Source organism: Salmo salar, chromosome 01 (assembly GCF_965601325.2).
Source record: "Salmo salar chromosome 01, fSalSal1, whole genome shotgun sequence".
NCBI classification, from domain to species: domain Eukaryota; kingdom Metazoa; phylum Chordata; class Actinopteri; order Salmoniformes; family Salmonidae; genus Salmo; species Salmo salar.
The window spans coordinates 87236223-87261066 of record NC_138291.1 but is presented as its reverse complement, the minus strand read 5'-3'; the positions used below and the strand labels follow the sequence as shown (position 1 = coordinate 87261066).

At 42.1% G+C, this 24844-nt stretch overlaps 1 protein-coding gene across 10 annotated transcripts in view; it reads left to right on the top strand.

Annotated features, from left to right (window-relative positions):
- The first annotated feature begins 11475 nt into the window (after positions 1-11475).
- rrbp1a (ribosome binding protein 1a) overlaps positions 11476-24844 on the top strand; it is a 52863-nt gene continuing 39494 nt past the window's right edge. For 5 of the 10 annotated variants that reach the window (XM_082977679.1, XM_082977665.1, XM_082977661.1 and 2 more), the window contains exon 1: positions 11478-11887. The gene's annotated coding sequence lies outside the window, so the exon portion shown is untranslated. Of the gene's footprint in view, positions 11888-24844 lie in introns of all 10 variants that reach the window. The other 5 variants (XM_045723583.2, XM_045723574.2, XM_082977687.1 and 2 more) reach the window with 2 other exon arrangements.

Genomic DNA, 24844 nt, shown 5'->3' with positions numbered 1-24844 from the left:
TTCAACCCCTTTTGTTATGGTAAGCCTAAATAAGTTCAGTACTAAAAATGTGCTTAACAAGTCACATAATAAGTTGCATGGACTCACTCTGTGTGCAATAATAATGTTTAACATGATTTTTGAATGACTACCTAATCTCTGTACCCCACACATACAATCGTCTGTAAGGTCCCTCAGTCGAGCAGTGAATTTTAAACACAAATTCAACCACAACGACCAGGAAGGTTTTCCAATGCCTCGCAAAGGAGGGCACATATTGGTAGATGGGTAGAAATGTAAAAAAGCAGATACTGAATATCCCTTTGAGCATAGTGAAGTTATGGATGGTGTATCAATACACCCAGTCACTACAAAGATACAGTCATCATTCCTAACTCAGTTGCCGGAGAGGAAGGAAACCGCACAGGGATTTCACCATGGGTCCAATGGGGACTTCAAAACAGTTACAGAGTTTAATTGCTGTGATAGGAGAAAACTGAGGCTGGATCAACAACATTGTAGTTACTCCACAATACTTGTTTACTCTGAAGGGGGATCAGTAACAGTTGTGACTATCCATGGAGCTGAGGTCAAGGCTGAGGTCAAAGCTTCAATGGTCTAATAAATCTATTTGGGTAAATCTATTTGAATTCAATCACTTTTTGACAGCACCCCTTTTTGATTTGAATTAAACTTTCCATACATATTTGCCCATTTGTACAAGTGCTTAGAAAGTGACTTTTTGGACCTGAATCCCAAAACATTCAAGAGATAAAGGTGCTCAAAATTGACCCATTTTAGATTCCCCACCGTACTATTAGACATCCATGTCTTCATCACTGGAAAAGACAAAAGGTTAAGATTTATATAATTTAAAAGCTTACAAACAGGGTTGTCATACAATTTTATTTTTTTTTTAATTGTACAAATTCTGTCATTTTTTTGACCTTTTAATGTCAATTATCTTACACGTTGTTTTCATATTCGCATACAGTATGTTGTACCTGAGACCCTATTTTACATAATCTAAGGTGTTTGTGTTGTGCCCGCAATCAGTTGAGACATGTTTTGGCTAATAAATATACTAACATATGAATAGAATTGAAATTTCATCTTTCAAATGGTACCACAAAGATGGTTGGAGGTTCACACGAGAGAATGTTGACTTGAATGGTAATATCTGTTGTTTTAAATTATACTGTCAATCCTCCATAGGAAACCTATTGAAATCAAATAAATATAGATAATACAACAAGACATAACATTCAACGGTGGGTGGGCTGGCAGTCATCTTTGTGGTAGTAATTAGTAGTAAAAATGTCAATTCAATTTAAATTTCAATGGTGTGCCAGCTAATGGTCTGTGGTCTGAAGGGATAGGTCCATTCTATAAATGTTATTTCTATGATTGAAATCCCCCGCTTTATTCAAGAGCATGTTGTGTCTCAACCGATGTGGGCACAACACGAAATCCTCAGACGATGTGAAATAGGGTCTAAGCTACATTACAACCTATGCGGATAGATAATTGACATTAAAGTTTTTTTTTTAAATTACAATGTTAATTTAAAATATTTATTTCAAGAAATAATAAAATAGTTTGAGAAGAGTGTTTGTAAGCTTTTAAATTATATCAAACTCAACCTTTTATCTTTCCCAGTGACGAAGACATCGATGTCTCATGGTATGGTGGGGTATTCAAAATGGACCAACTTTGAGCACCTTTATCTCATGAATGTTTTGGGATTCAGGTCCAAAAAGTCACTTTCCGACCACTTCTTCCATGGGCATACATGTATGGAAAGTTGTTTAAATCCAAATGGATGCTGTCAAGAAGTTATTGAATTAAAATAGATTGACCCATATATTATAGCTATTATATATTTTTTTATTTATTTTTACCTAGCAAAGACTTATAGATGACCTGGAGCCAGTGGGTTTGGCGACGAATATGAAGTGGGGGCCAGCCAACGAGAGCATACAGGTCGCATACAGGTAGTATATGGGGCTTTGGTGATAAAACGGATGGCACTGTGATAGACTGCATCCAATTTGCTGAGTAGAGTGTTGGAGGCTATTTTGTAAATGACATCGCCGAAGTCGAGGATCGGTAGGATAGTCAGTTTTACGATGGTATGTTTGGCAGCATGAGTGAAGTATGCTTTGTTGCGAAATAGGAAGCCGATTCTAGATTTAATTTTGGATTGGAGATGCTTAATGTGAGTCTGGAAGGAGAGTTTACAGTCTAACCAGGCACCTAGGTATTTGTAGTTGTCCACATATTCTAAGTCAGAACCGTCCAGAGTAGTGATGCGTGACGGGCGGGCAGGTGTGGGCAACGATCGGTTGAAGAGCATGCATTTAGTTTTACTTGCATTTAAGAGCAGTTGGGGGCCACGGAAGGAGAGTTGTATGGCATTGAAGCTCGTCTGGAGGTTTGTTAACACAGTGTCCAAAGAAGGGCCAGAAGTATACAGAATTGTGTCGTCTGCGTAGAGGTGGATCAGAGAATCACCAGCAGCAAAAGCGACATCATTGATGTATACAGAGAAAAGAGTTGGCCTGAGAATTGAACCCTGTGGCACCCCCATAGAGACTGCCAGAGGTCCGGACAACAGGCCCTCCGATTTGACACACTGAACTCTATCTGAGTAGTAGTTGGTGAACCAGACGAGGCAGTCATTTTAGAAACCAAGGCTATTGAGTCTGCCGATAAGAATGCGGTGATTGACAGAGTCGAAAGCCTTGGCCAGGTCGATGAATACAGCTGCACAGTATTGTCTTTTATCAATGGCGGTTATGATATCATTTAGGACCTTGAGGTGCACCCATAACTTGCTCGGAAACCAGATTGCATAGCAACATACTGTGGTAGGCTGTATTGTAAATGCTGTATTAGGCTGGTGTTGGGCCCAACATGCATCAAAATGTTCAACATCATTATACAGTATTTTTTATTTATTTTTTTAATCTTTATTTTAACAGGGAAAACAGACTGAGACCTGGATCTCTTTTACTGCTGGCCCTGTGTAAACATGTTTACACAGGGCACAGTATGTTGAGTATGTTCACTAATCATGGATCAAATTAATACATTCTAAGCAGTACTTTTAGCATTTCCTTTCATTAATTCAGCGTTTCCTTTTTTTAGGTTATGTATGCAGTTATAGTTTTTACTGTGTCATTGGAAAACAAATATTTTTGTGTGCACAAGAACAATTCATTTGTCACCATTGGAGGATTGACCGGATTCCGTTCTTTGCTTTATGACTTTGTGTATATAGCAACAATGCATCCCAGCACCACAACCCCCGCCAACACCTTCCCCCGGCTGTGTATGTAAGCAGGGCCGGCCCTCCCATTAGGAAAGATTAGGCCATCGCCTATGGCGGCACTTGAATTTGAGGCTGTATTTTGACAATTGGCTGCCGCCCTCCGTCGCCCCTGATTTACACCGCCCGCGGCACCCCAACCACCAGCTCATAGCGTTGCTGCAGTTCCCGCCCCCACCCCATTCCCGCTTCTCCCGAAGTTCACTCCCACTATCCTAGTGGTGCTATGGTGATGTGTGTGTTTATATGGGATTATCCAATTGTGAAACATTAATAAAAATGAATATTTCAAATAAATGATTGCATTAAAAAAAAAAGTGTGTGTGACGAAGACGATTAGTGACTTTAGCTAGCTACTAATAGTGGATATACTTTTAGCTAAAACTAATCTATAGAGATTTGAAACAATTTGTTACCATGTTAATGCCAAACAATGAGAAAAGAGGCACAATCTCTAAACCAAAGAAATTCGCTGGTGAAATGTATCAGTGTGCAGCAATGTCCATCAGCCGGTGTGGAGAATGACAAGCCTACGAGGACAGGCCATTCATTCGCCGAGAACGACGAGCCCCGGTTCGCTGATTCCAGCAGCGAAGAGGGCAAACCGAAGAAGTCCGAGCCATGCACTTCCACCAATGATGACAGCTCTCTGGCTGGACAAGAACAGGTGGTCGCACCAGGTCTAGCCACACCTACAAACAATGCCGGCGAAGACCCTACTATCTTGAACCCAGATTTGTCGCTCCCCGTCCCAGATGACAGTGGTGGTGCTGCTGCTAAATCCGACTCCCAGACAAAAAACATAAAAGATCCGGTGAGTGGCCAAGATATATAAATTGATCTTTACGGGATGTTAGTGCAGGCTGGGCCACATCAGGATAAGGAGGGGAATTTACCAAGTGATGAGGGGCAGCGAACGTTTTCGGTGGCCCACTACAATAGGAGGATGGCGAAGTGCGAGTGCAAATCTGCCCTGGTCAGGGATGAAACCAGTGACTGGAAGAATCAGTGCCACCTCCTCAGCTCGCATGAGAAGTCACATGACCACCTAGATGGTTTCCAGAGGTGGAAGGAGCTGGAGATCAGGCTGGTGTCCAATCAAACTCAGACGATTTGATTTCATGACCATGGACAGCTACCGAGAGAAAACATCGCTGACTGCAATGCAGCGCCACAGCAGAGGAAAGAGGCCGCTCTAGGTGGAGACGAAATAAATTAATGCTAATGTTGGACAATCAATTCAATATGTAAATCAACGAAATTCGTTAAGGCTGGGTCATTGACATAAAGCTTATTTTACACTGCTCCAGCGAAACGAGACCCGTCATGCATTTATAAAAGCACTTGTTTCCAAAGTTCAAATGATCTTACTCTGTTTTACAGTTCTACAGGAATATTAAAATATATGTTAAATATGTTAAATAAAAGTGTTATTTTTATTGTAATTGTAACAATTATGGGGTCGTGCCATGTGTGATAACAGGTGGGATATTATTAATAAGAAACTTGTTTTCCTACTATAGGTAGTAGGTTGCATAGTGATCGCAACAATGTACCTCCCCGATGCAGGGGTTATAGTAAAATTCCCCTCTGCCTGGTAAGGGACCTCCTATATGTGCACGCGTCCACCAAACATGTTTATGGGCATAGATAATTGGAGTTTATTTCTTTATCTTCCAAAAAAGAAGTGGTAAGCCTACCTGTTTGACAGACACAATTATCCTATCCATAGATGTTGGTATAGCCAAATACTCCAATACTGTCGCATGCACTGATTAAATACCTCCGTGTCTGGGAAGGGCTTGGTGTGTTTGACTAAAACCAGGTCTCGAATTGAGTGAGGGTATCATATACCCTTTGTTAAAGAAAAGGGAAAAAGGATATCTATTGTTTGATTTATATTTTGAAATAAATACATAAAATGTATCCAGATTATATCAAGCGTTCTATAACAATGCTTAACTCTGGCGCCTTATGGTAGAGACAAGCTCTAAAATGCCGGCAAAGACATGACTCTGATCCATATGGGAATATATTGATTCCTCTCTATGACAATCTGAAGCTAAACTGCAGCCTATAATATTCGAGGGGATACAAAAAAAATGACTTTGCTATTCTGTTCCTATTAATTGAGCTTTTCTCTTTTTGAAACGAGAATATGTTTGTTTAAACCCAGGCAGCTTTTAGGGAAGGACTTCTATTGGTTATACATTTTATTGTCTTGATTTTTGCCTTGCCTAGGGCGGTAGAACGTCCAGGACCGGCCCTGTACGTAAGCTTCAACAGCATTGCAATACATGGAGTTGAATATGGCTACAGCATAACCAAAATATGACCTTTCATTCATAGGAGCTGATATGTCATAGACGCCCGAGAGAAGCAGTCTTTTGTGTTCAGTAGAAAGGACGGAAAGGAGAAAGAGAAGGTGAGGTGTGAAGCTTTTACTCTGTCAGCTTTTGAGTACAAGCAAGGCTGACAAGGTTATTATACCCTGATGAAGACAACTTGTCTGTCGAAACGTTGGTTATTAGGTTAATCAATTATTGCATCTTAACAGGTGTGCGTGTCTTTCGCCAACAGATAAGGCTGACAAGGTAACACACACTCACTAACAGCAGCAGACGTACGAAAAACAAAGACGTCACTGCGGTGCTAACAGTGTTTCTGACAGTGTTATCCTGGTGCCTGCCTGCAGCTAGCAGTGTGAAAAAATTACATTTTGGCTCACGTCAGGAAGTGTGTGTAGCCTACAGTGTTATCCTGGTGCCTGCAGCTAGCAGTGTAAGAAAATTACCTTTTGGCACACGTCAGGAAGTGTGTGTGTGTAGTCTACAGTGACCAGTGACTTTTCAGCACATCCAACAGGTGCAGTTGTGATGGCCCTGGAGTGGATGGTTTGGAACAGCACTGTCAGTGGTGAAGGTAGAGGACACTGTATTCCCTAAAGGGAATGGAAGAGCTCTGTTGAATGCACAGGTTGCTGCCATCACTTCACAGCACAGAGATCTATTTCCATCCATTTTCTTTGTGTGATAGGTGTGGTTGTGATGGCATTATAAGGTGATGGCTGAACAGAGGCTGTGGTGCTGAAGTGACATATTTGACAGCATAGGGATCTGTTTCTATCTTATCTTTATGTGACCTAAAGTTTGGATCAAATTGTCACATTGAACTTTCTTTAACGAAAAGATCATTAGAAAACAAATGACAGACTCCTCCTTGAATACCGGTATGTGTAATTTTTCCAGAACTCCCGGCTGTTCCTGTCCCCAATCCACCTTGTCATGTTGCTGTTATGACTGCAGCTGTAGACCCTTGACCTAACCTGACTTCACAGGGCGTGCTACCTTCTCCCGGACCCCGGCTGATAGAGCCCCACCACCCCACCCGTTATCTACTCAGTACAGGCAGAAGAGGGCAGGCCACCCCCTCTGAGCCTGGTTCCTCTCTAGGTTTCTTCCTAGGTTCTGGCCTTTCTAGGGAGTTTTTCCTAGACACCGTGCTTCTACATCTGCATTGCTTGCTGTTTGGGGTTTTAGGCTGGGTTTCTGTATAGCACTTTGTGACATCTGCTAATGTAAAAAGGGCTTTATAAATAAATTTCATTGATTGATGGTCACTTCTTGTGTAAGTCTGGATGACTGTCTGCGTGATCTCGGTTTTTCTTCACATGGTTGCCTGGGAAAAGGGATGGCGACCATCATGGGCAATTCACTCTGAAAACAAAGTTATTCTAATCAGTTCTATTCTATCGTACTCACCACAAACTCCAAAATGACCTAATCTGATTAGATATAGGCTACTCAAAGAGACAGAGGACTGTCTCATATTCCTATTCTCTATGGAATTCAATATCTGATCTTGGAATTCTCTATCCTTCTCTATTGCTTGCCCCGGTCCGCTAACTGCTAGCTTGCTTGCCCCGGTCTGCTAACTGCTTGCTTGCCCTGGTCTGCTAACTGCATGCTTGCTAACCCGGTCTGCTAACTGCTTGCTTGCTAGCCCCAGTCTGCTAACTGCTAGCTTGTTTAGCCCCGGCCTGCTAACTGCTAGTTTGTTTAGCCCCGGCCTACTAACTGCTAGCTTGTTTAGCCCCGGCCTGCTAACTGCTAGTTTGTTTAGCCCCGGCCTACTAACTGTTAGCTTGTTAGCACCGGCCTGCTAACTGTCTGAATCGCTGTGTCCCCAGCCAGCCCAACCACTCACTGGACGCATATGTTCACTTGGCTATGCATGCCTCTCTCTAATATCAATATGCCTCGTCCATTACTGTCCTGGTTAGTGATTACTGTCTTATTTCACTGAAGAGCCTCTAGCCCTGCTCAATATGCCTTAACCAACCATGTTGTTCCACCTCCTACATATGCGATGACATCACCTGGTTTAAACATCTCTAAAGACTATATCTATCTCATCATTACTCAATGCCTAGGTTTACCTCCAATGTACTCACATCCTACCTTATCTTTGTCTGTACACTATGCCTTGAATCTATGCTATCGTGCCCAGAAACCTGCTCCTTTTACTCTCTGTTCCGAACGTGCTAGACGGCCAGTTCGTATAGCCTTTAGCCGTACCCTTATCCTACTTCTCCTCTGTTCCTCTGGTGATGTAGAGGTTAATCCATGTCCTGCCGTGCCTAGCTCCACTCCCACTCCCCAGGTTCTCTCATTTGTTGACTTCTGTAACCATAAAAGCCTTAGTTTCATGCATGTCAACATTAGAAGCCTACTGCCTAAGTTTGTTTTACTCACTGCTTTAGCACACTCTGCCAACCCGGATGTCTTAGCCGTGTCTGAATCCTGGTTTAGGAAAACCATCAAAAACCCTCAAATCTCCATCCCTAACTATAACATTTTCCACCAAGATAGAACTACCAAATGGGGCGGTGTTGCAATCTACTGCAAAGATAGCCTGCAGAGTTGTGTATTACTATCCAAGTCTGTACCCAAACAATTCGAGCTTCTACTTCTAAAAATTCACCTTTCCAGAAACAAGTCTCCCACTGTTGCCGCTTGCTATAGACCACCCTCTGCCTCTAGCTGTGCCCTCGACACCATATGTGAATTGATTGCCCCCATCTATCTTCTGAGCTAGTGCTACTAGGTGACCTAAACTGGGACATGCTTAACACCCTGGCCATCCTACAATCTAAGCTTGATGCCCTCAATCTCACACAAATAATCAATGAACCTACCAGGTACAACCCCAAATCCGTAAACACGGCACCCTCATAGATATCATCCTAACTAACTCATCCTCCGAATACACCTCTGCTGTTTTCAACCAAGATCTCAGCGATCACTGGCTCATTGCCTGCATCCGTAATGGGTTTGCAACCAAACGACCACCCCTCATCACTGTCGAACGCTCCCTAAAACACTTCTGCGAGCAGGCCTTTCTAATCTACCTGGCAGGGGTATCCTGGAATGACATTGACCTCATCCCGTCAGTAGATGATGCCTGGTTATTCTTTAAAAGTGCCTTCCTCACAATCTTAAATAAGCATGCCCCATTCAAAAAATGTAGAGCTAGGAATAGATATAGTCCTTGGTTCACTCCAGACCTGTCTGCCCTTGACCAGCACAAAAACATCCTGTGGCATTCTACATTAGCATCGAATCGCCCCCGTGATATGCAACTTTTGAAGGAAGTTAGGAACAAATATACACAGGTAGTTAGGAAAGCTAAGGCTAGTTTTTTCAAACAGAAATTTGCATCCTGTAGTACAAACTCAAAAAAGTTCTGGGACCCTGTAAAGTCCATGGAGAATAAGAGCACCTCTTCCCAGCTGCCCACTGCTCTGAGGCTAGGAAACACTTACCACCGATAAATCCACTATAATTGAGAATATCAATAAGCATTTCTCTACGGCTGGCCATGCTTTCCACCTGGCTACCCCTACCCCGGTCAACTGCCCGGCACCCTCCACAGCAACCCGCCAAAGCCCCCACCATTTCTCCTTCACCCACATCCAGATAGCTGATGTTCTGAAAGAGCTGCAAAATCTGGACCCCTACAAATCAGCCGGGCTAGACAATCTGGACCCTTTCTTTCTAAAATTATCTGCCAAAATTGTTGCAACCCCTATCACTAGCCTGTTCAACCTCTCTTTTGTATCGTCTGAGATTCCCAAAGATTGGAAAGCTGCAGCGGTCATCCCCCTCTTCAAAGGGGGACACACTCGACCCAAACTGCTACAGACCTATCCTACCCTGTCTTTCTAAGGTCTTCGAAAGCCAAGTTAACAAACAGATTACCGACCATTTCGAATCCCACCATACCTTCTCCGCTATGCAATCTGGTTTCAGAGCTGGTCATGGGTGCACCTCAGCCACGCTCAAGGTCCTAAACGACATCATAACCGCCATCGATAAGAGACATTACTTTGCAGCCGTATTCATCGACCTGGCCAAGGCTTTCGACTCTGTCAATCACCACATTCTTATTGGCAGACTCGACAGCTTTGGTTTCTCAAATGATTGCCTCGCCTGGTTCACCAACTACTTCTCTGATAGAGTTAAGTGTGTCAAATCAGAGGGCCTGTTGTCCGGACCTCTGGCAGTCTCTATGGGGATGCCACAGGGTTCAACAAATACCTAGGTGTCTGGTTAGACTGTAAACTCTCCTTCCAGACTCACATTAAGCATCTCCAATCCAAAATTAAATCTAGAATCGGCTTCCTATATCGCAACAAAGCATCCTTCACTCATGCTGCCAAACATACCCTTGTAAAACTGACCATCCTCCCGATCCTCGACTTCGGCGATGTCATCTATAAAGTAGCCTCCAACACTTTACTCAACAAATTGGATGCAGTCTATCACAGTGCCATCCATTTTGTCACCAAAGACCTGTATGCTCTCGTTGGTTGGCCCTCGCTTCATACTCGTCGCCAAACCCACTGGCTCCAGGTCATCTACAAGTCCCTGCTAGGTAAAGCCCCACCTTATCTCAGCTCACTGGTCACCATAGCAGCACCCACTCGTAGCACGTGATCCAGCAGGTATATCTCACTGGTCACCCCCAAAGCCAATTTGTCCTTTGGTCGCCTTTCCTTCCAGTTCTCTGCTGCCAATGACTGGAACGAACTGCAAAAATCTCTGAAGCTGGAGACTCATATCTCCCTCACTAGCTTTAAGCACCAGCTGTCAGAGCAGCTAACAGATCACTGCACCTGTACATAGCCTATCTGTAAACAGCCCATCTATCTACCTCATCCCCATACTGTATTTATTTATTTATCTTGCTCCTTTGCACCCCAGTATCTCTACTTGCACATTCATCTCCTGCACATCTACCATTCCAGTGTTTAATTGCTTATTTGTAATTACTTCGCCACAATGGCCTATTTATTGCCTTAACTCCCTTATCTTACCTCATTTGCACTCACTGTATATAGAATTTTTTCTTTTTTTCTACTGTATTATTGACTGAATGTTTTGTTTATTCCATGTGTAACTCTGTGTTGTTGTATGTATCGAATTGCTATGCTTTATCTTGGCCATTACCAAGAGCCCATCCTTCCCAATGAAGGTGCCACCAACCTCGTGTGCCAGAAACAGATGTGCATAGCTACCTTGAATATTCTCGAATAAAATCGTGTCCACAAAGGGAGCATGAAAATAATATGTGATGCTCACGTTCTTGCCAGTGTGTCCCTCTCCTCATCTGTTGTAGTTTTAACGAGCTTTCACCGTTCAAGCCAAGTAATTCCAACGAGTATTTAAACAACAACTCCCAGAAACACTTTCCATTGTGAGTAGATTTAGCCAATTAGGAATCTTGTGGATTAATGAGGGGATTCATGTTTACTAGTGGCGGTGTGGCCGTGTTTAGCACAATTTGATTGCATTAGTTTTGGGACCGGGCTGCCTCCGGGATGTGAGCCAGGTGCCCCATTCAAAGTCCACGGCGAAATCGGCTCAAAACAACAGTGACGTAATTAAGCACGAGAAGTAATTAAGGATTTTGATGAAAACGCTTTATCTTTCTTCTCAATGAAAAATATATTTTATGGAAAATATATGTTATTTGTTTGTGGACGATGCACCATGCTGCCTTGATGACAACATAACTGAACTGCGCAGATTACTGTCCGATTTGAGAAAGGCGCTCCTCCCTCACCGCTTTTGCCTGTCACGTCACGGGCCATGGAATCGAATCCGCCCAATATCCAACAGGGACATGAGCCCAGGGCACAAGATCGGAGTCGGTGTTTAAGCAAATGCCGTCAAACATCGTGCGAAAGCGGGGAGGGAGGAGCACCATTCTCTAATCTGTGCGCGGCTCAGTCATTTTGTCAACATAAAATAAATGTTTGAATGTTGTACATGGGCGCCCGGGCGAGATTAATCGAACCCCCTCACTGGCCCGGTGTGAGCCAGCTCAAAGTGCCACGACTCCATTTAAAGGAAGAGGATTCCCAGACGGACTGCCTGAGAGAGATAATTTGTGAAAATAGTTGCATATTTGACTTCAGATTGAAAGGAATTCAACGACAAAATCCGTGCTTCTTCAACCGCCTCCAGAAGCGGTCTACAGTAGCTACATCAGCAGATATATATAAAAAATAAGGTATGAATTCTGAAGAGCTCTAGAATACTATTCTGAAAAATCAGAACCTTATTCCATATTTCATATGGATGGAAGTCAGACTAACTAACTAACTACGCTGGTTGGCTAATGATGACTGTAACTATTTACCATGTGATTCTTACTAGGCAGAAGCTGACAACTTCGCAATTTTATAATAATAAACTAGCAATGAAACTAAGTTAAATGGCTAAAAAGCCAGCTAGCTAACGTGTAGTAGCCTACTATCCTAGCTAACGTTAGCTAGCCAGCTCCTAGCTGATCATTCTCAACTCGAGATGTGATGTCGCTACATAGCAAGATAAACTCTGTGTAACGGTAGTTACATAGATTTGTGGAGTTGCGAATTCTCAGCTGGTTATCTCGACTTTCTTGCTAACGCGTTAGCTTTGCAAGTTACGACAGTTTCCCACAAGATGCCAGTTAGTAATGACACAACTTAATTTCCATTTCATGCCATGATAAAATATTTCGAAATTACATGACAGCGTTTTTATGATAAACATGCTGAATACAGGGCCTGACAGACCACCGCATTTGGGGCACCAGGGCACCTACCGCCACTTTTTTTTTTGGGGGGGGGGGCAGTATGAATTTGTTTTAGCAGTTTTTCCCCCCAAAAAACGAACTTCCTGCATTTCAACACTTTGTCATGGGACAGAGATAAAATGTGCTATTTTATAGCTAATCTCATGCTATTCTTCACATTTTGCCAGATGTGGTACATTTAGCGGTTTTAAAGCAAATTTCTTGCTGGCGCTTATGGGGTATTCATATGCTATCTGGGAGGTCGGGGGCCCCTGGACGAATACAGCATCATGTATCATAAGGATAAAAAATATATATGTATGTATAAAAACACAAGCATTTCGCTACACCCGCAATAACATCTGCTAAACATGTGTTTTTGACCAATAAAATTGGATTTGATTTGGATGGGAGTCAGAGGCGGGGCGGGGGGAAGTTACTTCTCTGGCCGGGGAGTAAAATAATCCCTTTGGAATGTCCAGACAAACTTGGACGGAGCATTGGGCTGTTGGCATTATGCCAAGCACTTGTTATAATGATACATATCATGCTTGGCACTATAATGCCAAGCACACACACATCTACCCCAACTGCACTGAGTGAGCTAATTGAAGTGTACGTAGCCGACTCTTTTGGTGATCCAGAAAAACGAGAACATTTATGTGTCTGTTTTATGAAATTCTGGGAATATTTGGCCAAGGAAACATTTCTGGTTTGTGTCAGGGAATCTAAACTGTTAGGGAGACTTTTAAAACAGGATTGAATAAAGTAGCAGCAAATATGTTGAATGGGCATTGAGAGTTTGACAAAATTACCTTATGTCTTGAAGTCTAATATGGCTATTTACTTTCGTAACTCTTTGTTAGATGCACGCTTTTTGTAAGTACCGGTAGTTAACTGTCCACTCCTAGTTTAGCTGGAATGTAGCCCGAAAGGAGTTGACAAATGTATTTGGTTGACGATATGAAATTGGCCAACGCCTCTTCTTGGACTGCGCAGAATTATTATAATTTATTTTTTAATTTCACCTTTATTTAACCAGGTAGGCTAGTTGAGAACAAGTTCTCATTTACAACTGCAACCTGGCCAAGATAAAGCAAAGCAGTGCGACACAAACAACAACACAGTTATACATGGAATAAACAAACGTACGGTCAATAACACAATACATTTAATAAAAAAAGTCTATATACAGTGTGTGAAAATGGCATGAGGAGGTAAGGCAATAAATAGGCCATAGTAGCAAGTAATTACAATTTAGCAAAATGAACACTGGAGTGATAGATGTGCAGATGATGATGTGCTAGTAGAAATACTGGAGTGCAAAAGAGCAGAAAAGTAAATAAAAACAATATGGGGATGAGGTAGGTAGATTGGATGGGCTATGTACAGCTGCAGCGTTCGGTTAGCTGCTCGGAAAGCTGATGTTTAAAGTTAGTGAGGGAGATATAAGTCTCCAGCTTCAGCGATTTTAATTTTATTTATTTATTTTTATTTTTTATTTTTTTTGCAATTCGTTCCAGTCATTGGCAGCAGAGAACTGGAAGGAAAGGCGGCCAAAGGAGGTGTTGGCTTTGGGGATGACCAGTGAGATATACTGCTGGAGCGCGTGCTACGGGTGGGTGTTGTTATTGTTATCAGTGAGCTGAGATAAGGCGGCGCTTTACCTAGCAAAGACTTATAGATGACCTGGAGCCAGTGGGTCTGGCGACGAATGTGTAGCGAGGGCCAGCCGACGAGAGCATACTGGGCGCAGTGGTGGGTGGTATATGGGGCTTTAGTGACAAAACGGATGGCACTGTGATAGACTGCATCCAGTTTGCTGAGTAGAGTGTTGGAGGCTATTTTGTAAATGACATCGCCGAAGTCGAGGATCGGTAGGATAGTCAGTTTTATGATGGTGTGTTTGGTTGCATGAGTGAAGGAGGCTTTGTTGCGGAATAGAAAGACGATTCTAGATTTAATTTTGGATAGGAGATGTTTAATATGAGTCTGGAAGGAGAGTTTACAGTCTAGCCAGACACCTAGAATATGTGGGCAACTACAAATACCTAAGTTAGAACCGTCCAGAGTAGTGATGCTCGGCGGGTGCAGGCAGCGAACGGTTGAAAAGCATGCATTTAGTTTTACTAGCGTTTAATAGCAGTTGGAGGCCACGGAAGGAGTGTTGTATGGCATTGAAGCTCGTTTGGAGGTTTGTTAACACAGTGTCCAAGGAAGGGCCAGATGAATATAGAATGGTGTCGTCTGCGTAGAGGTGGATCAGGGAATCACCCGCAGCAAGAGCGACATCATTGATATATACAGAGAAAAGAGTCGGCCCGAGAATTGAACCCTGTGGTTTCCCCATCCAGACTGCCAGCGGTCCAGACAACAGGCCCTCCAATTTGACACATTGAACTCTGTCTGAGAAGTAGTTGGTGAGTCAGGCGAGGCAGTCGTTTGAGAAACCAAGGCTATTGAGTCTGCCGATAAGAATGTGGTGATTGACAAAGTCGAAAGCCTTGTCCAGGTCGATGAAGACGGCTGCACAGTACAATCTTTTATAGATGGCGGTTATGATATCGTTTAGTACCTTGAGCGTGGCTGAGATGCACCCGTGACCAGCTCAGAAACTGGATTGCACAACGGAGACGGTACGGTGGGATTCGAAATGGTCAGTGATCTGTTTATTAACTTGGCTTTCGAAGACTTTAGAAAGGCAGGGCAGGATGGATATAGGTCTATAACAGTTTGGGTCTAGAGTGTCACCCCCTTTGAAGAGGGGGATGACCGCGGCAGCTTTCCAATCTTTAGGGATCTCGGACGATATGAAAGAGAGGTGAACAGACTGGTAATAGTGGTTGCAGCAATGGCGGCGGATAGTTTTAGAAAGAGAGGGTCCAGATTGTCTAGCCCAGCTGATTTGTACGGGTCCAGGTTTTGCAGCTCTTTCAGAACATCTGTTATCTGGATTTGGGTGAAGGAGAAGCTGGGGAGGCTTGGGCAAGTAGCTGCGGGGGTTGTGGAGCTGTTGGCCGGGGTTGGGGTAGCCAGGAGGAAAGCAGCTGTATAGAAATGCTTATTGAAATTCTCGATTATCGTGGATTTATCGGTGGTGACACTGTTACCTAGCCTCAGTGCAGTGGGCAGCTGTGAGGAGGTGCTCTTGTTCTCCATGGACTTTACAGTGTCCCAGAACATTTTGGAGTTAGAGCAACAGGATGTCAATTTCTGTTTGGATAAGCTAGCCTTAGCTTTCCTGACTGACTGTGTGTATTGGTTCCTGACTTCCCTGAACAGTTGCATATCACAGGGACTATTCAATGTTATTGCAGTCCGCCACAGGATGTTTTTGTGCTGGTTGAGGGCAGTCAGGTCTGGAGTGAACCAAGTGCTATATCTATTCCTAGTTCAATTTTTTTTTTACGGGGCATGCTTATTTAAGATGGTGAGGAAAGTACTTTTTAAAGTGTAACCAGGCATCCTCTACTGACGGGATGAGGTCAATATCCTTCCAGGATACCCGGGCCAGGTCGATTAGAAAGGCCTGCTTGCAGAAGTGTTTTAGGGAGTGTTTGACAGTGATGAGGGGTGGTCGTTTGACCTTGGACCCATAGCGGACGCAGGCAATGAGGCAGTGATCGCTGAGATCCTGATTGAAAACAGCAGAGGTGTATTTGGAGGGCAAGTTGGTCAGGATGATATCTATGAGGGTGCCCATGTTTACGGTTTTTGGATTGTACCTTGTGGGTTTCTTGATAATTTGTGTGAGATACAGGGCATCTAGTTTAGATTATAGGACTGCCGGGGTGTTAAGCATATCCCACTTTAGGTCACCTTACAGAACGAACTCTGATGATAGATGAGGGGCAATCAATTCACATATGGTGTCCAGAGCACAGCTGGGAGCTGAGGGGGGTCTAAAACAGGCGGCAACAGTGAGAGATTTGTTTCTGGGGAGATCAATTTTTAAAATTAGGAGCTAGAACTGTTTGGGCATAGACTTGAAAAGTATGACAGAACTTTGCAGGCTATCTCTGCAGTAGATTGCAACTCATCCCACTTTGGCAGTTCTATCTTGACGGAAAATGTTGTAGTTGGGGATGGAAACCTCCGAATATTTGGTGGCCTTCCTAAGCCAGTATTCAGACACGTCAAGGACATCAGGGTTGGCGGAGTGTGCTAAAGCAGTGAGTAAAACAAACTTAGGGAGGAGGCTTCTGATGTTAACATGCATGAAACCAATGCTTTTTTGGTTGCAGAAGTCAACAAATGAGAGTGCCTGGGGACACGCAGAGCCTGAGTTAACCTCCACATCACCCGAGGAACAGAGGAGGAGTAGGCTGAGGGTACGGCTAAAGGCTATCAAAACTGGTCGTCTAGTGCGTTGGGGACAGAGAATAAAAGGAGCAGATTTCTGGGCGTGGTAGGATAGATTCAGGGCACAATGTACAGACGGGTATGGTGGGGCTCGGGTACAGTGGAGGTAAACCCAGGCATTTTGTGACGATAAGAGAGGTTGCATCTCTGGACATACTAGTTATGCTGGGTGACGTCACCGCATGCGTGGGAGGTGGGACAAAGGAGGTATCTGAGGCATGTTGAGTGGGACTAGGGGCTCCGCAGTAAATTAAAACAATGATAACTATCCTAAACAACAGTATACAAGGCATATTGACATGAGAGAGAGACAAAGCGAGGCATAAAGCAATCACAGGTATTGATTGGGAGAGCTAGCTAAGACAACAACGGGTAAGACAACAACAGCTAATCAGCTAAGACAACAACAACAACAGGTAAAATGGTGATGAATGGGCAGAGAGGGTCAGTTAACTACACACAGGGCCTGAGTTTGGGGCTAGGGCTGACAGATAAACAAAAAAATAAACAAGATGGAGTACCGTGATTATCAGATCTCAACAACGATTGGAGAAGTGTATAACATTACCAGCAGCACATCTTTATCATATAATATCTTGTCATAAGTGCAACGTGACTGCAATAGAGACAGGTTGGACTGTCAGTTCTCACCTGACTGAAATATAGGACAAATCAACCTTTTTTTTGTAAATGACTGGTTTTAATTTGTTGATAAAATGCAGGACGTGATTGTTTGGGTGTGGGATGCGTGACAAAGTGCCAAAATGTGGTACTGTCCTATACAATCCGGGACATGTGGCAACCCTAATAGGCTAAATTCTATTGACTGTCATGGAGAGCTTCTGATGGAGTATACTGATATTAGAGAGAATGGGAAGGATGGAAAATGATGTTGCCTAATAGGCTATATGATTTTCCTAAATGACTGAGATTTGCATTTCTCTCTGCATGAAAGGGACATTTCTTCAGAGGTACAGTAGGTGGCATATGGCTAGCTTTGTGTTGCCTTTTCTTTCTACACATATGTTTTTTAAGCTTGGTGTGCAAGTTAGAGGCAGGCACACTCTGTTTGCTCTGTCTAGCTTGACCTTACTTCCTAACCAAATGGAGAGGCTGAGCTCTTGGCATGACTCACTGCTTATATTTCCTCCTCCCTTTGCATAATTTGCCGAATGGTTAATTCCACCAAGCCATAATTAGGCCTATAAAAACACTGAGCAGGTAGGCTATGCTGCGTTTGGGTGGCAGAAAGAGCTTTCAATTCAAGCATACTTCTTTCTTTTGATTTGCCAAAATGGGTTTAGTTTAGGGTTAATCCATTTGAATTCAATCACTTTTTGACAGCACCCCTTTTGATTTGAATGAAACCTTCCATAATTATTTGTTTATTGGGATCCCAATTAGCTTTTGCAGAAGTAGCAGCTAGGCTATTCTTCCTGGGGTCCACAAAAAGCACAAAACATGACAAGTAACAGAACACTGATAGACAAGGACAGTCACACAAATTTTAAATACAACGATATGCAAAAATTATAATACAAACAATACAACAAAATGATTGTCTGTGTGTCCCCTCACAGTCCCCACCGTTCCGTGAGATGTTGCTTAATCTGATTTTAAAGGTAGTTTTGCTGTTTGCTTGAGTAATTAGAGATGTTAGTTCCATGCGATCAATGCTCTGTATAATACTTTGCGTTGCCGTGAATTCGTTTTGGATCTGGGGACTGAAGAAACTCCTGGTGGCATGTCTTGTGAGGTATGTATGGGTGCCTGAGTTGAATGTTATTTGATTATGCAAACAATCTGGAATTTATGACAGTAACATTTCTCATAACTAAAAGAGAAGCAGTAAGTCTCTCAATTGTCAACCAGGAAAGACTGGCATGCATGTTGTTGATGTTAGTTTTGTATGTGTAGTTAAGGGCAAGGTGTGCTGCTCTGTTTTGAGCCAGCTGCAGCTTTGCTAGGTCTTGCTTTGCTGCACTTGACCACATGTGACTCGTTTCAGGAAACTATGCATATGTCAACGTCTCTACTGTACTTCACAGGAGCAGCATTTGAACGTAAACATGACATTTTTTATCAAAATGCGTTTTTTTGTCAGAAATGCCTTCTGGAACGTCAATTTTCACGTGCCTTAATAACAAACTTGTATTCCATCCATAAATACGATTAAAATTGTTAAATTACAAGCCTGGTTGGTTTAGCCATGGAAAAACACAGGAACCTTCCCACTAGCCATGATTGGCTGAGATAATCTATGGGCTGGACATGCCGGGAAATGAGTTTAGATAGAAGCGTGCTACATGGCAGACCAGTCTTTAACGTGAGCTGTTCAGTATGTGTTGACAGTCCTTTCTACCGTGCTGTTTTTGAAAGATATAACGTTAACCATCGAACTACAAAAGTTTGCTACTTTTCTCCACAACATTGATGCCCAGAATTTAGCAGACGCTATCGGCAGATCGGTAGGAAAAAGTGATGGGCTACTTTCTGCACACGTCACACACGGTCAGTGTGAACCGGTGTGACTTGACACAAAGCTGGCCAAACAAGCTGTAGCTACAAACAAAACAGAGTTAAATGGTTCCAGTCTGCCATGAAGCATTCATCCATGTATACGGGCAGGAGTCTAGCTACATTTTCCAGATACACTTTATAATTTTGTCAAAGTTATTTTTATTGCAAGTTAAAGCATACTGTTAGTTAGCAAATGTTAGCTTGCTGGCTCGCTAGCTAACCTTACATTTATGATCTGTGTAGTAATATTATTTGAATCAGAAATCGATTTGCATTGCTAGTTAACATTGAACCTAGTTTGTTAGCTTTACCTGCAGATTCATACTATAGCTATGACAGTGTTTGTATTGGTAGTAGTATGAGTTGGGTTATGCAGGTTCATTGTTTAGCTAGCTAGCTACATGTCTAATCAAAAGACTCCACTTCGGCCAGATTATTACACAACCTATCAAATTGGGTGTGTCTGGAGGTGATTAAGGCCATCGATTGTATTTCATGAACATGTGTAGACAATAGTGATCCATCTGCTTAGCTAGATGTGGGTGGAGGCTGGTTATAGCATTTCCTTCACACGATCCATACATTTAGACAAGTGTGTCGGGTAATCTAATAACGATAAAATATTTTTATTTGAACACTTTCAGTTTTTGATATTGCTGGTATGCAAGTACTGTCCCTATACAGTTTACACATTCTGTATCCTGTGCATGTGACAAATAGACACATTTTATTTGATATAGCGTGTGTTTACCACATGGCCTCACATGTGAATCCTTAAAGAGATGGGTGTGGCTAAGGCTTAAGAGAGGGTGTGAATGATGCTGAATGACTGACAAAGAAGGGCTCTCCAGTAGGTGTATCAAAATATTCAAGGACCATTTACTCAAAAGTGGGGCTACAAGTTTATCAACTTTCAAAGCAGAATGACTTTCCCGTTGTTCCTCAACTGCAGTGTATGATATACAATTTTCTAGCTCTAATTTTTATCTAATGTAAAAAACAATTTAACATTTTGCTACGTAAGACCGAATCGAGGTGGTTAGGTCACATGGGACAAGACCCTGAACAACTAGTACAGTTGATTTTGTGTCAAACGCAGATCATCTTTTTATAACAGACACATCCCTCCCCATCTTCACAACAAATTTGTCAATATGACTTGGCAATGACAATATCCCTAGGAGTTTAGTTTCCTTGACTTGCTCAATGTTAAGACCCTCTATGCACAACTCCAGTTGCGGTTTAGGTCTTAGAGAATGCTTTGAACCAAATACAATTTTTTTGGTTTTATATGTATTTAAGACCAGTTTATTATTAATCACCCATTCTGATACTGACCGCAACTCCTTATTTTGAATTTCAGTGAGCTCACTGGCTTTGGATGCTGACCTGTAGACTGTGAAGTAATTTGCATACCTAGTATTGTAGCTTTGTGTAAGACTAGTGGCAAACCATTTGTAAAAATAGAGAACAGTAACGGCCCAAGGCAGCTGCCCTGAAGGACACCGCACTGTACATATCTGATGTTAGAGAAGCTTTAGGATTAATAACATCAAAGGCTGCTCTGAAATCTAACAATACAGCTCCAACTATCATCTTATTATCCATTTATTTTAGGCAATCATCAGTCATCTGAGTCAGTGCAGTACAAGCTGAGTGCCCTTCTCTATAGGAATGCTGAAAGTCAGTAGTCAAACACAATTCTCGCCATCCAATCTACTAAGACCAGGCAGCAAATTGATTTGGGTGGCTGTTCAAGCCAGCAAAGGGTGCTTTACTATTTTTAGGTAGTGGAATTACTTTAGCTTCCTCCCACGCCTGTGGACAGCAGTGGTGGAAAAAGTACTCAATTGTCCTACTAGAGTAAAAGTTAAGATACCTTAATAGAAAATGACTCAAGTGAAAGTCACTCAGTAAAATACTACTTGAGTAAAAGTCTAAAAGTATTTGGTTTTAAATATACTTAAGTATCAAAAGTAAATGGACATGCTCAAATGTACTTAAGTATCAAAAGTAAAATTGTAAACCATTTAAAATTCCTTATATTAAGCAAACCAGACGGCACCACTTAAATGTTATTTTTATTGATGGATAGCCAGGGGCACACTCCAATACTTAGACATAATTTACAAACGAAGCATTTGTGTTTAGTGAGTCCGCCGGTTCAGACGCACTAGGGGTGACTATTTTCCTGTCAAAATGTAACAAGTACTTTTGGGTGTCAGAGAAAATGTATGGAGTAAAAACTACATTCTTCTTTCTTTTCTTTAAAAGTAGTCAAATATAAATAGTAAGGTACAGGGGGAAAAAATGCTTAAGTAGTTCTTTAAAGTGTTTTTACTGAAATACTTTACGCCATTGGTGGACACACTCCTTCAGGCTTTGGTTAAATATCTAGCAAATAGGGGTGGCAATACAGTCTGCTACCATTCCCAATAGTTTCCCATCTAGGTTGTCAATACCTGGTGGCTTATTATTGATGGATAACAATAGTTTTTCCACCTCTCCCATACTAACTTGACCCTTTACATGTGGGAATTAGCTTGTATGAATAGGGCTGAATTGAAATCTTTCTTACAGAAGAAATATGAAAAGCATATGCATAACCATGGTAGCAATTGAAAGGGAACAGTTTTGATATAATGGGAAAAGTTTTAGAGATGTTAAAGGTGAATACATCATAAAGGTGAATACACAACAGTTCACCTGACCCATGACTGAATCCAGACATTACACTGTTGGTTTGTGACTTTTTATTATTATTATTATTTTTTTTACTTTTTGCATCATTTGTTGATAATGAAATCTGAAAATACTCTGGATATATTCAGTATCATAAGACTATTCGTGGAAAATGTGGGGTAAGTACAAGGTGTTTGAGTAAGAGGACTATCCAGTGTCTCCAAGTGGTCACACACCTCTCCAATGTGTGAACAGTTCCTAAGCAATTTTAATGCGCTTTTATGACTTGAAGAGTCTTCAACTATAAGGTACTTTTTTTTTGTTCTCCCCTAGCTTTGCTGTTCAGGAACTAGGGCAAGCTTACTTGTAGTTGTTTCATTTGGAACACAGCCCTGCATCTCCGCCATCACAAAATTACTGTTTACGCTATCCAAAAACGGTCCATTGTAAATCGCAATCTGGGTCAGGTGGGCATAATTTGAAAGCTTGTTCTATTGCCAACGTGACTAGCTAAGTTATAAAATATGATCTTAGTGTTAGGTTTTCACATGGCAATTCAGAGAAACATATTGTAATTTTGGTGCTCATAGAAATGAGTCATGAGTGCATTCGGGGGCTCACAATAAAGAAAAATGGTCATACCCTGGGTTGTTCTCAACAGAATATATCGCCATGTCATCTTGTACATCAAACATAGTGATCATAAACGTTGACACTGTATATGACTTGAGTTTTATGATTTGGAAATGTGAAGTGCACATTTGGACTCACAGGTGTTTGGTTTGCTTGTATGATAACAAAACGGTATTTATTATAATCCTCAATGTCTCATCTTTCAAAATACATTGAATGATCTTAATTTACAGCATTTCCGTCACTCAGACAAAATATTAGCAAAAGTTGCCCAATTAGCCGGAGGGATGGGGGCAACTTCTTGTCATGCGCAGTGCTCAAGTTCAGAACCGCTGTCAGTCAAAACCCATACAGCGCTGTGAAGCGCCTAGCCAAAGCTCTGACGTCATGTATAGCATGTTACTGTACAGCTACTACCCATCATGTATAGCATGTTACTGTACAGCTACTATCCATGTACGAGTGTAAAGGGCTACGGTACTCAAGTCTTTTTCCTTTGTGTGTTTTTTGTCATTTATCTTGGTTTGGTAATATAATTTATTATTTTTAAGTTGTCACAAAATGGTTGACATACTGTAAATTTAGACAATCAGCTGAGCAGCCTGACTTGTTTGCCACAACTTTTGCATAATTTATTTGAACCATACAGTTTTTCTTTTTCATCATCAGCCAGGGGGCTCAAAATTATTTTTGTAACGGATGTTCTTTACCATTCGGTCATCAGATTTGCCACCAATGCTCCTTATAGGACACATCGCTGCACTCTATACTCCTCTGTAAACTGGTCATCTCTGTATACCTGTCGCAAGACCCACTGGTTGATGCTTATTTATAAATCTCTCTTAGGCCTCACTCCCCCCTATCTGAGATACCTACTACAGCCCTCATCCTCCACATACAACACCCGTTCTGCCAGTCACATTCTGTTAAAGGTCCCCAAAGCACACACATCCGTGGGTCGCTCCACTTTTCAGTTCGCTGCAGCTAGCGACTGGAACGAGCTGCAACAAACACTCAAACTGGATCGTTTTATATAAATCTCTTCATTCAAAGACTCAATCATGGACACTCTTACTGACAGTTGTGGCTGCTTTGTGGGATGTATTGTTGTCTCTACCTTCTTGCCCTTTGTGCTGTTGTCTGTGCCCCATAATGTTTGTACCATGTTGTTGTGTTGCTACCATGCTGTGTTGTCATGTGTTGCTGCCTTGCTGTGTTGTTGTCTTAGGTCTCTCTTTATGTAGTGTTCTCTCGTCGTGATGTGCGTTTTTGTCCTATATTTTTTTATCCCAGCCCCCGTCCCTTCAGGATGCCTTTTCATAGGCCGTCATTGTAAATAAGAATTTGTTCTTGACTGACTTGCCTAGTTAAAAAGGTTAACTTGTTATGGATAGGGGGCAGTATTTTCACGGCCGGATAAAAAACGTACCCGATTTAATCTGATTATTACTCCTGCCCAGAAACTAGAATATGCATATAATTATTAGCTTTGGATAGAAAACACTCCAAAGTTTCTAAAACTGTTTGAATGGTGTCTGTGAGTATAACAGAACTCATTTGGCAGGCCAAAACCTGAGAAGATTCCAAACAGGAAGCGCCCTCTCTGACCATTTCTTGGCCTTCTTGATCATCTCTATCCAAAACAGGGGATCTCTGCTGTAACGTGACATTTTCTAACGCTCCCATAGGCTCACAGAAGGCACCAGAACGTTGAATGATGACTTTGCAGGCCATGGCTGAAAAACAGTAGAGCATTTGGTAAGTGGTCGATCTGAGAACAATGAGACTGGTGCGCGCGTGCACGAGACGACTCCATGTTTTTATTTTCAGTCTTTGAACTAAAACAGGGTTTCCCGGTCGGAATATTATCGCTTTTTTACGAGAAAAATCGCATAAAAATTGATTTTTAAACAGCGTTTGACATGCTTCGTTTGACATGCACGGTAATGGAATATTTTGAATTTTTTTTGTCACGAAACGCGCCAGGCGCGTCACCCTTCTTTACCCTTCGGATAGTGTCTTGAACGCACAACAAAACGCCGCTATTTGGATATAACTATGGATTATTTGGAACCAAACCAACATTTTGTTATTGAAGTAGAAGTCCTGGGAGTGCATTCTGACGAAGAACAGCAAAGGTAATCCAATATTTCTTATAGTAAATCTGAGTTTGGTGAGTACCAAACTTGGTGGGTGTCAAAATAGCTAGCCTGT